General features: G+C 36.0%; 1 long non-coding RNA gene across 2 annotated transcripts in view; it reads right to left on the bottom strand.

Annotated features, from left to right (window-relative positions):
• LOC115605774 overlaps nt 1-10,000 on the bottom strand; it is a 34,581-nt gene that overhangs the window by 20,634 nt on the left and 3,947 nt on the right. For both annotated transcript variants that reach the window (XR_003990716.1, XR_003990715.1), the window contains exon 2: nt 1,135-1,201. This is a non-coding gene — a long non-coding RNA (uncharacterized LOC115605774). The remainder of the gene's footprint in view (nt 1-1,134; nt 1,202-10,000) is intronic.

Consider the following 10,000-nt stretch of genomic DNA (forward strand, 5'->3'; position numbering starts at 1 on the left):
ATGAAAAGTTTATATGACTGAATACAGGATGCAAAAGTTCAAGTTTCTATCCACTATCCTTTATTAATTCATATGTACAATATGTATTTTCTTATGTTAACCAAAATGCAGCATATTCTATTTTTCTGAGTAATGTCATGTCTTGCAATTCGATTTTGCTTCTATAGCGTACTGCAAGCAATTATATCTCTTTCATATATAGAAATTCATCCCTGTCTCTGTCTCTTCCTTTCCCTTTTTATTTATGTTTTTAAATGCTGTATTGACTTACGGTATATGATCTGTTAAAATCACGCAGACTTACAAAGATCTTCATCTACAAGTGGAAACTGAAGCAGAAAACTTCAGACTTTTAAAATCTTCGATTTTTAAATTGCATTTTCATATGCGTAGAAATAATTCAGTAACATCATTTTAAGTAATCCTTTGGTTCAACCATTGTCTTTCTAGTCTAAACATTTTTTTAATTTCTCTTCAGTTTATCTGGACTTTTTCAATATGATGTATGTCAAGGAATCAGCGTAAGTGATAAAAGCAGGAAGGGAAAGTCTGCATCAGTGAGTATTTATATTGGCAAGAGCTGACAATTTTATAAAAGAAAAACAAACACAGAGGTTGTTCATTTCTGAAATGAAATCAGCTTCACTTCATTTCTCTGAGGAAAACATCATCTCATGAAATGATATATATCAGTATTGACATCACTAAGCTTCAAACTAGAAGAGACAAATGCACTCTACAGCACAGTAATTCAATGACTCCGAGTCAAGTTTACTGTTGTCTCATTTCTACTAATCATTGTAAAAATTCCCTGTGAAATAATTATCCCTAAAACAATCAAGACAGTATATCTCTATAAAGGAGAGGATCGATTTAACAACAAACTCTATATTTATCTGTATTGATTAGAGGGCATTCAGTGTAATTTTAGTGAATTATGTTTGGCTTTCATTTCCCAGTAGGAATTTTTCTTGTGATGATCAAACGGTAAATTACAAACTACTACACGGCCTTTTGTGCGCTACCTAAATAACATCCAACTGTTACTTTTCAAAGAAACATTGATGTAAGAAAGGTTTTTTTATCCATAATATCTTAGTATAAAAATCATATGACTGAGTTTATAGCACTTACCTAAGAGCCTGATGTCATCTTCGCAATTCATTAATACAGAAATCAGGACTGCACTAAAGAGTCTGTGCTAAAGGAAAAAATCCAAGATCATCTTATGAGAATAGAATTAGAAAGATTAAGAAAGTAATATGATTTTTCTTCTTAAATAGGAGTAATTTCAAAGGAGCTGTTAACACTTTCATGTCTGAAACCTTACTGGCAAGACAGAGAACGAAAAGAATCAGAGAGATTCAGACAATTTAGAGTAGCTCTAAGTCTGACACCACTGCTGATACAATTTAATTGAGGACTAATTGGAACTAAAAAGGCTAGTTATTTTGTCAACTGCGTGTATATTAGTTCCAGTCATTTTTAATCCAATGTAACAGTGATAAAGAGTCTAACTTACTTTGTTTAGTTAATAACATTAGGCCAGAAAGGATCACCTAGTCATTTCATGTTACCCAATACACTGCTAATATAAATAATGTCTAATTGCACTGACTACATACTCCCATGAAATGACCAATTAGAACATTTGCTGATTCTAAATGTTCACAGTTAGAGACATTTCCACAGGCTTTCTACGGGTCGTAACCATAAATTCTACACCAGCTGATAGGATGCATCAGGGTAGTTAGTTTTAAGCAGCACGAAGGACATTTAAATACTCAGACACATTGTACAGTGTTCATATGCAAAAATATATCAAATTAAAATGCACTTTGTTTTGTATTTTCTGGAAGTATGTAATACTGTACATTTTTATACTCTTCTTGCTGAACCAAGCAGATCATACTGCATATTCAAGACTTATATGATAAAGGAGGCATGTGCTGGCATTTTAATATTTAGACCAACAAATTTAGAGTGATTTGTATTCACTTTCAAAGCTGATTTATTGACTGTGATCTGTATCTGGAATGGATAATACCAGAAGTGTCTCTTATTTATTTTTGTTATTTTACTGATGAGTCAATAAATGCCCCTTGAAAACATCAGTCCAGCGCATACCAACATTTTATAAAGTGACACAATCTGACAATGATATTGACAGCAATTGTGTTAAACTCAAGTTAAAATCAAAGTAGAAAAATAAAATAAATGAGAAAAATCTCTTCCTTGTCTAAAGAAAAATTGCTGACAGCGTAAAAATTGCATTTTTAATGATTGAATGATTATCCCTTAAGTAATCATCCTGAAAAATTTGCCAGTTATGTTAAAGTAAATAACAGTACACCAGTATGTGCATTACAAGATCTAATTAACACAAAGTGTTAGAAATACTGGAAATAGTGAGACAGTTATCTAGGCAGCTTAAATAAAAGAAATACATTTATAAGAGCTGCAATCAATGCATATAATACAGTAAAACAAAAATTCGATACTGCAAAAGTATCTGAAAGTATCAATGTTAAATTGCTCTGAAGGTGTCTAAAATGCCTGGCTGCCACACGTCTGTACTGTGCAAGGTCTCAATCCTTCTCTCACTTAAATGAGTTCAGATGTTGCCACTCGGGTCAGCAGGCTAGTGTCAGGTGCTTTTCCTATTCTTAGATGATGTCCTAAACATTACCAACTTACTTACATAGAAGTTTTTCTTGGAATAAAAGGCAACATGAGAATCCACAGATCTGACCACTAGAATTGTTTGAGAAAATTAAAATGTAAATTAAAAACCCCATCATGTAAACAATTACCGTTTGCTAACAGTAAAATTAACAAATGTTCTTTTAAATTAATTGGTATATGCTGAATGTGTATTACTTTGCCTTATCCAGGATATTTAAAAATGAAATATATGATAAACTTTGTCTTATTGTAAATAGATTAATAAAAGAGAGTAATTAAAAGACTCTTACATTTTTTTTCTAAGAGCTAGAAATTATTAAACTATCCAGAAAAGAATCAAAGCTTTTATATAAAAAAGACAATTCTTTGAGCTGAATTGCGATAAATCAATAAGACTGTTTTTGTTCAATAGGTAATAATTGTCTTCATATAAACTGAAAATATTGTTTGGGATGATTAATATACAATGCTGCATTATGCATTTGGGAGTGTCAATGCATAATTTTTAGTTCTAATGTTATTATGTAATTGAAAGAACATGTTCATTTGCCCTAATAACTACTAAGATGCACTTAATAAAATGAAATGTAATAATACTTGTAATTTAATCTATTCATGGAAGTAATTTTAAAAGTCTACCATTCTCCTTAATGTGGATAACATTCATAATTTATAAAGTGTTGTGATGCAGAATTGACAATGCCATTGTTTTTTACACTTTGAGATGATTCTGCAGCCTTCATTATCTGCATACCAACCTCAGGATTATCAAGGGCAAACAAAAGATAATTAACACCAGAAACAGGCAAACACAGGAGCTACAGAGTGAGGGTTTTCATTTAATGCAGAACCTTTGAATACTGGGAAATGGAATAACTATTCAACACCTTTTTTTCCCCATTGCAGAAAACTGTTTTAATATGGGGTTTTTTCTAAATTTTATATGTCTTTTTTGCTATAAAACTGCATTGGTATGTCCAACCTTAGATACATTCAGTAAATGAATGTGTTAAAGACAAATATTTTTTCGAAAAGTACTGTGTGTAAATTTTCTGCAGTGTTTTTTTGTTTTGTTTTGTTTTGTTTTGTTTTTTTCTAGAACAGTAGACATGTAACTGGTATGCATATTCAAATCCTATAGTTTCACTTGTTAATAGCAAGTTGGTAAATAAATCACTTCTCCATGCCTATTATACAATGCTGTAAGATAGGGATGAAAATTTCCACTACAAGAATGTGATAAACAAATAAGATGTGGTTTTATGTATTAATACTCTGTAGGAAAAAGCATCTAAGACTGCCTATGGCATTTTTCTATGCACTCACAGCAGAACAATAAAGGTTTGTTAAATGCTGATATAGGTCCAAGACACTATATTTCAGACAGTGAGAATCGTTGAAACATTTTGGTTTTGCACAAGGAATCCTGATTATGATTCTGCATTGCATTCTAAAAGGTTTGCTATATAACTAATCATTTCAGAAATTAATCATTGAAGATCCTCTACAAAGAGAACCATTTGAATGCAAGGCAAAGAATCATTGTATCATTAGACTCTTATCTGCGAATGGACACCCTTCTACAAATGGTCCAGGCAAAGTCATTTTACAAATGGAAATATAGGACAGTGACATCCAGAGTTTCACACAATTTACAGATTCTGAGGACAGACTAACTCCCCGCCCCTTACTAACATAAGAAATTCTTATTAAAGGGGAATGTGATTATTAGCCTATGAGCTATCCATAAAAGATTCCACCATTTGTGTTTAAATGGCATAACATATTGCCATAACTTCACTTTTTACATTTCAGAACTGAAAATACCTGATAAGTAATTGATCCAAAAATTATATGCAAACAGTAGGAGCTTGCTTTCAGTCCAGCGCAATGGGCTGACAGCGCTCTACATAGGGATGAGGGTTAACACATTAATATTCGAGACTTAAATGCAAGACAACTCGATGAGTCTTGTTCTCTTCCACAAGATATGATGTCAGCTATAGCAACACTTTCACTATCAGGATTGTCCCTCATTTCTACTGCAATAACATTTTCCTCTGATCCTAACCCACACTGGTCAGTGGTAGGCATCAGGAGGTGAGCATGACAGGAATGCCCATATGAGCTGGGCCAAGCTCCAAGCACGCTGCCCCTCAGCTGAATCCCAGTGGCAGGGAGAGGCTGAGGCCAAGGCCCAGTGCTCTCTCCATATCCTCAGTTCAGTTCTTACAGTCAGACAAATCAAAGTATTCAAGTGCCTAAAATTACTCAGACAACTGTGTAGTTGTTGGTAAACTCAACATGAGCCAACATTGTGCCCTGCGGGCCAAAACGACCTAGGGTATCCTGTGGTGCACTAAGCACATCAGAACTAACCGGATGAAAGAAGAAACTCTCCACCAATATTCAGTATTGGTGCCATTTCCCCTTGAGTACTGTGTACAGTGTGGGGCTACGCAATATAATGATATAAAAATATTATAATGTGACATGGGAGGGCAAAAAAGATGGTGAAAGGACTAGATGGCATGACTTATGAGGAGCAGCTGAGGATACTCCATGTTTTCAGTTTAGAGAAGAGGAGCCTGAAGGATAATCTCTGTCTACAACTTCCTCATGATGGGGAGCAGAGAGGGATGGGACAATCTTTTCTTTCTGGTGTCTGGTGAGGGAATGGCTTAACGCTGTACCAGGGGAAATTCAGATTGGATATTATGAAAAAATTCTTCACTGAGAGGGTAGTCAAACACTGGAACAAACCCTTGAGAGAAGCGGTCAAAGCCCCAAGCCTGTTGGTGTTTAAGAAGTGTTTGAACAATGCTCAACTTTATGGATTAACATTTTTTTTTATATGGTGTAACTTTTAGGTTGGTCCATGTGGAGGCAAGAGTTGTACTTAATGATCCCCACAGGCCCCTTCCAATTTAGGATATTCTATGAATCTAAAATTCTAAGTGTCAGGACTCTCGGGCACTGAGTTGTCATTCCTTGCATCTTTAGGTTCAAGATACTTATGAAAAATAAATCTCCAAACTCTTCACGCTCTCAGTTGGGGAGCTTGGAAATTTGTGAAAACTTAAGAATCAAGATGCTAAAACTCCTAAGTGCTACGGGAACCCTTTTTTTTTTTTAGTTAAAATTCCTTTTTTAAAGGACATCGACTTTAGTTCTGTAAACATTTGCATAAATGCTTTTTAGCCTAAAAAAGTCTTTAAAAAAATCTACCATGTCTGGAAAAAATACAGTGTCCTTTTGATTTAATAGAGAATATCATTTTTTTCACATACTTTTATTTATTTAAAAGCCCTTGTCCTTTCATTGAATTTATCTTACGTTTAATTCCAGTTCCCTGAAAGAAAATAAGACATACTCTCTCTTATCTGCCAGCTTACTGTAAATACATTTTATAGAGTGTGGTACCTTTTTTATTTACACACAGGAAAATACAACATCAAAGTAGATGCAGCTTGATTAGCAGGTGGCACAGAAAAGAGTACACCATGCTACCAGACAGTGCCAGTGGGTAGCTGTAGCCTCTGTAACAACCACCACTGTCCATGAAGCCACCCCTGTCTCCTGAAACAGAAAAGGCGACCTCTGTTTAGAAAGTCCAAAGGACATGCACAAATAAAGTAGATAATGTAGAGCTTCTCCATTACAGAGACACCTCAGTGAAGCTTTGCTTCCACAGCTTATCCTTCAAACTGCTAATAATAATAATGACAACAATAATGAAACCAATTTGCTAATCTTCACATGTATTATGAGACTTTTACTTAGTTGCATTTTCTACACGTTTATTTTACCAGGAGATATATTTTGGAAATGTATGTGGTTCTTTCTGGAACGGTGCAGTAGTTAAAAGACACAGCAGTACCCGGTCCTCAGTCTCTGTGCAAAACTCCCATCTGTGTTAATGGGAATTTTGTGATAAAGTGAAAACACTAATATGATAGAATATGTGCATGTGTGTATACCAGAGTCAAATTTTGTTTGTCAGAATTTGAAAAACTAATAGATGAGATTACTAGAACTGACTACTTTTTTTTTTTTTTTTGCCTGGTAACCCTTATACAAGAATACAGGACTACTTTTTCAGCTACTGAGTCTTAGAATCATAGAATCAACTAGGTTAGAAAAGACTTTTAAGATCATCAAGTCCAACCATTACCCCAGGCCTGCCAAGACCACCACTAAACCATACCACTGAGGGCCTCATCTACCTGGTCTACACTTCCAGGGATGGCAATTCCACCACCTTCAGCCTGTTCCAATGCCTGATCACCCTTTCTGTGAAGAAATTCCTCCTAATATCCAATCTAAACCTTCCCTGGTCCAGCTTGAGGCCATTACCTCTTGCCCTATTGCTTGTTACTTGGGAGAAGAGACCACCTCCCACGTCACTCCAACCTCCTTTCGGGTAGTTAGAGAGCAATAAGGTTCCGCCTGAGCCTTCTCCACACAAAACAACCCCAGTTCCCTCAGCCATTCCTCATAACAATTATTCTCCAGACCCTACACCAGCTTTGTTGCCCTTCTCTGGACCCGCTCCAGCACCCTGCCATTTAAAGTAACCTACCAATTTGGTGCACTGCTTGAGGTTTATAGAGATCCTACATTCTATGTTCTATGTTCTGCAATATGAAGTGGGTTACATTAATTCCTGCAAATGCACACATATTCAGAGCTTTAAGGATACAGACTCAGAAAGGATCTAGGAGCATCTTACTGTGACAACTGCCCAGTTCCAAAGCTGTAGATCCAACATGGACAAAGACCTCAGAGCAACACGGTTTCATCAGAACAAAAGCAGCTTCTGCAAGCACATAGTTCTTTCAATGTGCCTGTGGAAAGGACTACTTTCAGCTGGTACAGGAAGGACAATGAGTAGCAAATTTTCCAGAACTCTTGGAAGAAAGCAGAGAAAGTTTGAGAAGATTGGCAGGAGGTCCCTAAAATTTAAAATAATCAACTTATAATGTATCAAATAGATTACATATAGTGGATATGGGTTGATTTTTCTCTCTTGCAGGTATATTTATGAAAACACATGCACCACAAACACATGCATCAATAAATTTATTGCCTGAGAATTAAATAATAGTAGACAATAACTCTTTCAGAAAGAACTGCTTTTGCACTATGTTAAAACCAATGGTCACCTTCTAGCACTGAACCAAGAAAGAATTTTCTGTTTCAAGGTGGGCTATGCGTGATAAGAAGCACCAAACCCCAACATTACCTCCTAAGCTTCACCTTCTGTTTACAGGGGTCAGAAGAGGATGAATAGCATGTCAAAGTCTTTCAGCACCTTCAGAAGTCAAATCTGGCACCTGCAGAATCCTGACAAAATGCAAATGATCAAAGGTTTTGCACCTTTGTGCCCCAGAGATGCCATAAGTGCTTTCCTGGATGGATACTTGCTGCATGCTATGTTGTGGCTGCTTCAGATACCTTTAAGATTCTCCTTTCTGTCTTTAGTTTGGAGATCCCTCCCGGAGCACATTTGAAGTTGTGGGTCAGCTTCATATATGGTCCTCCTTGTGCTGCAATTAACAATTTATGAGAATCAGAAAAAAAGTACTTTTCCTTTGATTTTCCCGGATGAGGTTATGCTTCTGGTTCTTCAGTGGTAGGACTTCTCGCTTGAATAATTGCAACATGTACCAGATTTCCAAAACTGCCTACTTAATGACCATAAACTGCAAAATACATGCAGAAACTGCAGGAACGAAGAAGTGGGTAGATAATATGCCTCTGCGTGCCGTTACAGTAGCAGTTGTTCGTACATGTTGTATGAATGTAGTTTTATGTATGCCATTATGGAAATCAAAGCCTAAGCTTGTACTGAGAAAGGTAGACACGTCCCTAACTGAAAGTGATGCCAGCTCTACTCTCTACTTCCAACTGACTGAAGAGCTTTTAAACCTCTTTTACTACATTGATTCTTCTAGCTGTCCATGCACACTGTGTCTTATAATATTATTCAATTGATCTACAGTTGCAAGGGCCAAAGTGGGTCTCCAGAGAGAGGGAGAATAATTGCCCAAATTTATCAGTCATGTCAGATAAATGTCTACAACTCAGACCGAACTCTTGTGAGTGGAGTTGGAGAAAGGAGTAATCTGGAACTCTTTTGAGTGTCTCATTGATGTGAGAATAGACCGAAGAAGCCCTTATTTGGTGGTCCAATTGTTCAGGGAACACACACTGTCGAAGTTACTGAAGCATATCCATTAATCTGCGTGCTACATGCTGAATAAAGGGATGAAAAATGCTTGATTCAACCCACAAAATGATTTATTTGAGTTACAGCTGATTTTTTCTGGGTTTTTTTTTTTTGGTTTGTTTTTTTTTTTTTTTTTAATGAATCAGCAGTGATTTGCTAGAACATATTTTGTGTCCAGAAATTCTCAATTCTCAAACAACACTTTTGTGGAATTCTTTCTTTTGTGTGCTTTTAGGCTGAAATCTGAAAGAGAGTTTCAAGATTGAATAATGTAGCTACTAGTTCCGCTCTGAGTCTGTCGAGTAAGGAAAGCTATATGGTAACCTTAACTTTGCTTATGGACTCACAACAAAGTTTGACCATGGAAAAATATGGTTTGCCTGCACCAGTCATGAAGTCTAAATACCTTTGACTTAAAGAAGCAAATTCTGCCACTCCTCGTTTCAAAAAGAATGGAAAGCATTAACTCATGGCTCAAGGAAACAGGGAGGACTATCAACTCCTATACAGACGAGTGTTTAATTATACTGTTTGCTTGGGAGAGGGAAAGGCAAAAAAAACCCTATAGGTCAAAATGTCACTTTAGTTTAATAGTTCCCAGTTTCTTTAAGAAACTTCTATTTCAGATAAGCAACAGTGGAAGTTATACTCCAAACTTAGCTGTTTTAACTCTAGTGCAAATGCCTCAAAGGTGATTTGGTGCTTAGCACCGTTAAAGAATCTGGGCTGAGCACCTCTTTTAAGTATTTACTTCTAAGCATTGTAACAAACCTGAGGATGAAGATATCCACCAATGCTAAGAGTTTCTAGGAGGACAAGTTGCTAACAGTTTGTTAAGATAAGAACACTGGTTTGGATTTTTCACCCCAACACAAAAAAGTCACACCATTAGAAAGTCTCTTCATTAGTAATCATTATGGATAGATACGCACACTTCAGATTGCATAGCACGCAATAATTTCATAGTTCCTATGAGAGGCACATATCTCAGTCACTTCTGTATTCAGTACTAGAGATGGACGTTGTATTACTTTATGTGTATTTATTCTTTACCTCTGAAAAATAGGTGTGCTTAACAATCCA

This window comes from Strigops habroptila, chromosome 3 (assembly GCF_004027225.2).
Source record: "Strigops habroptila isolate Jane chromosome 3, bStrHab1.2.pri, whole genome shotgun sequence".
Lineage (NCBI taxonomy): Eukaryota > Metazoa > Chordata > Aves > Psittaciformes > Psittacidae > Strigops > Strigops habroptila.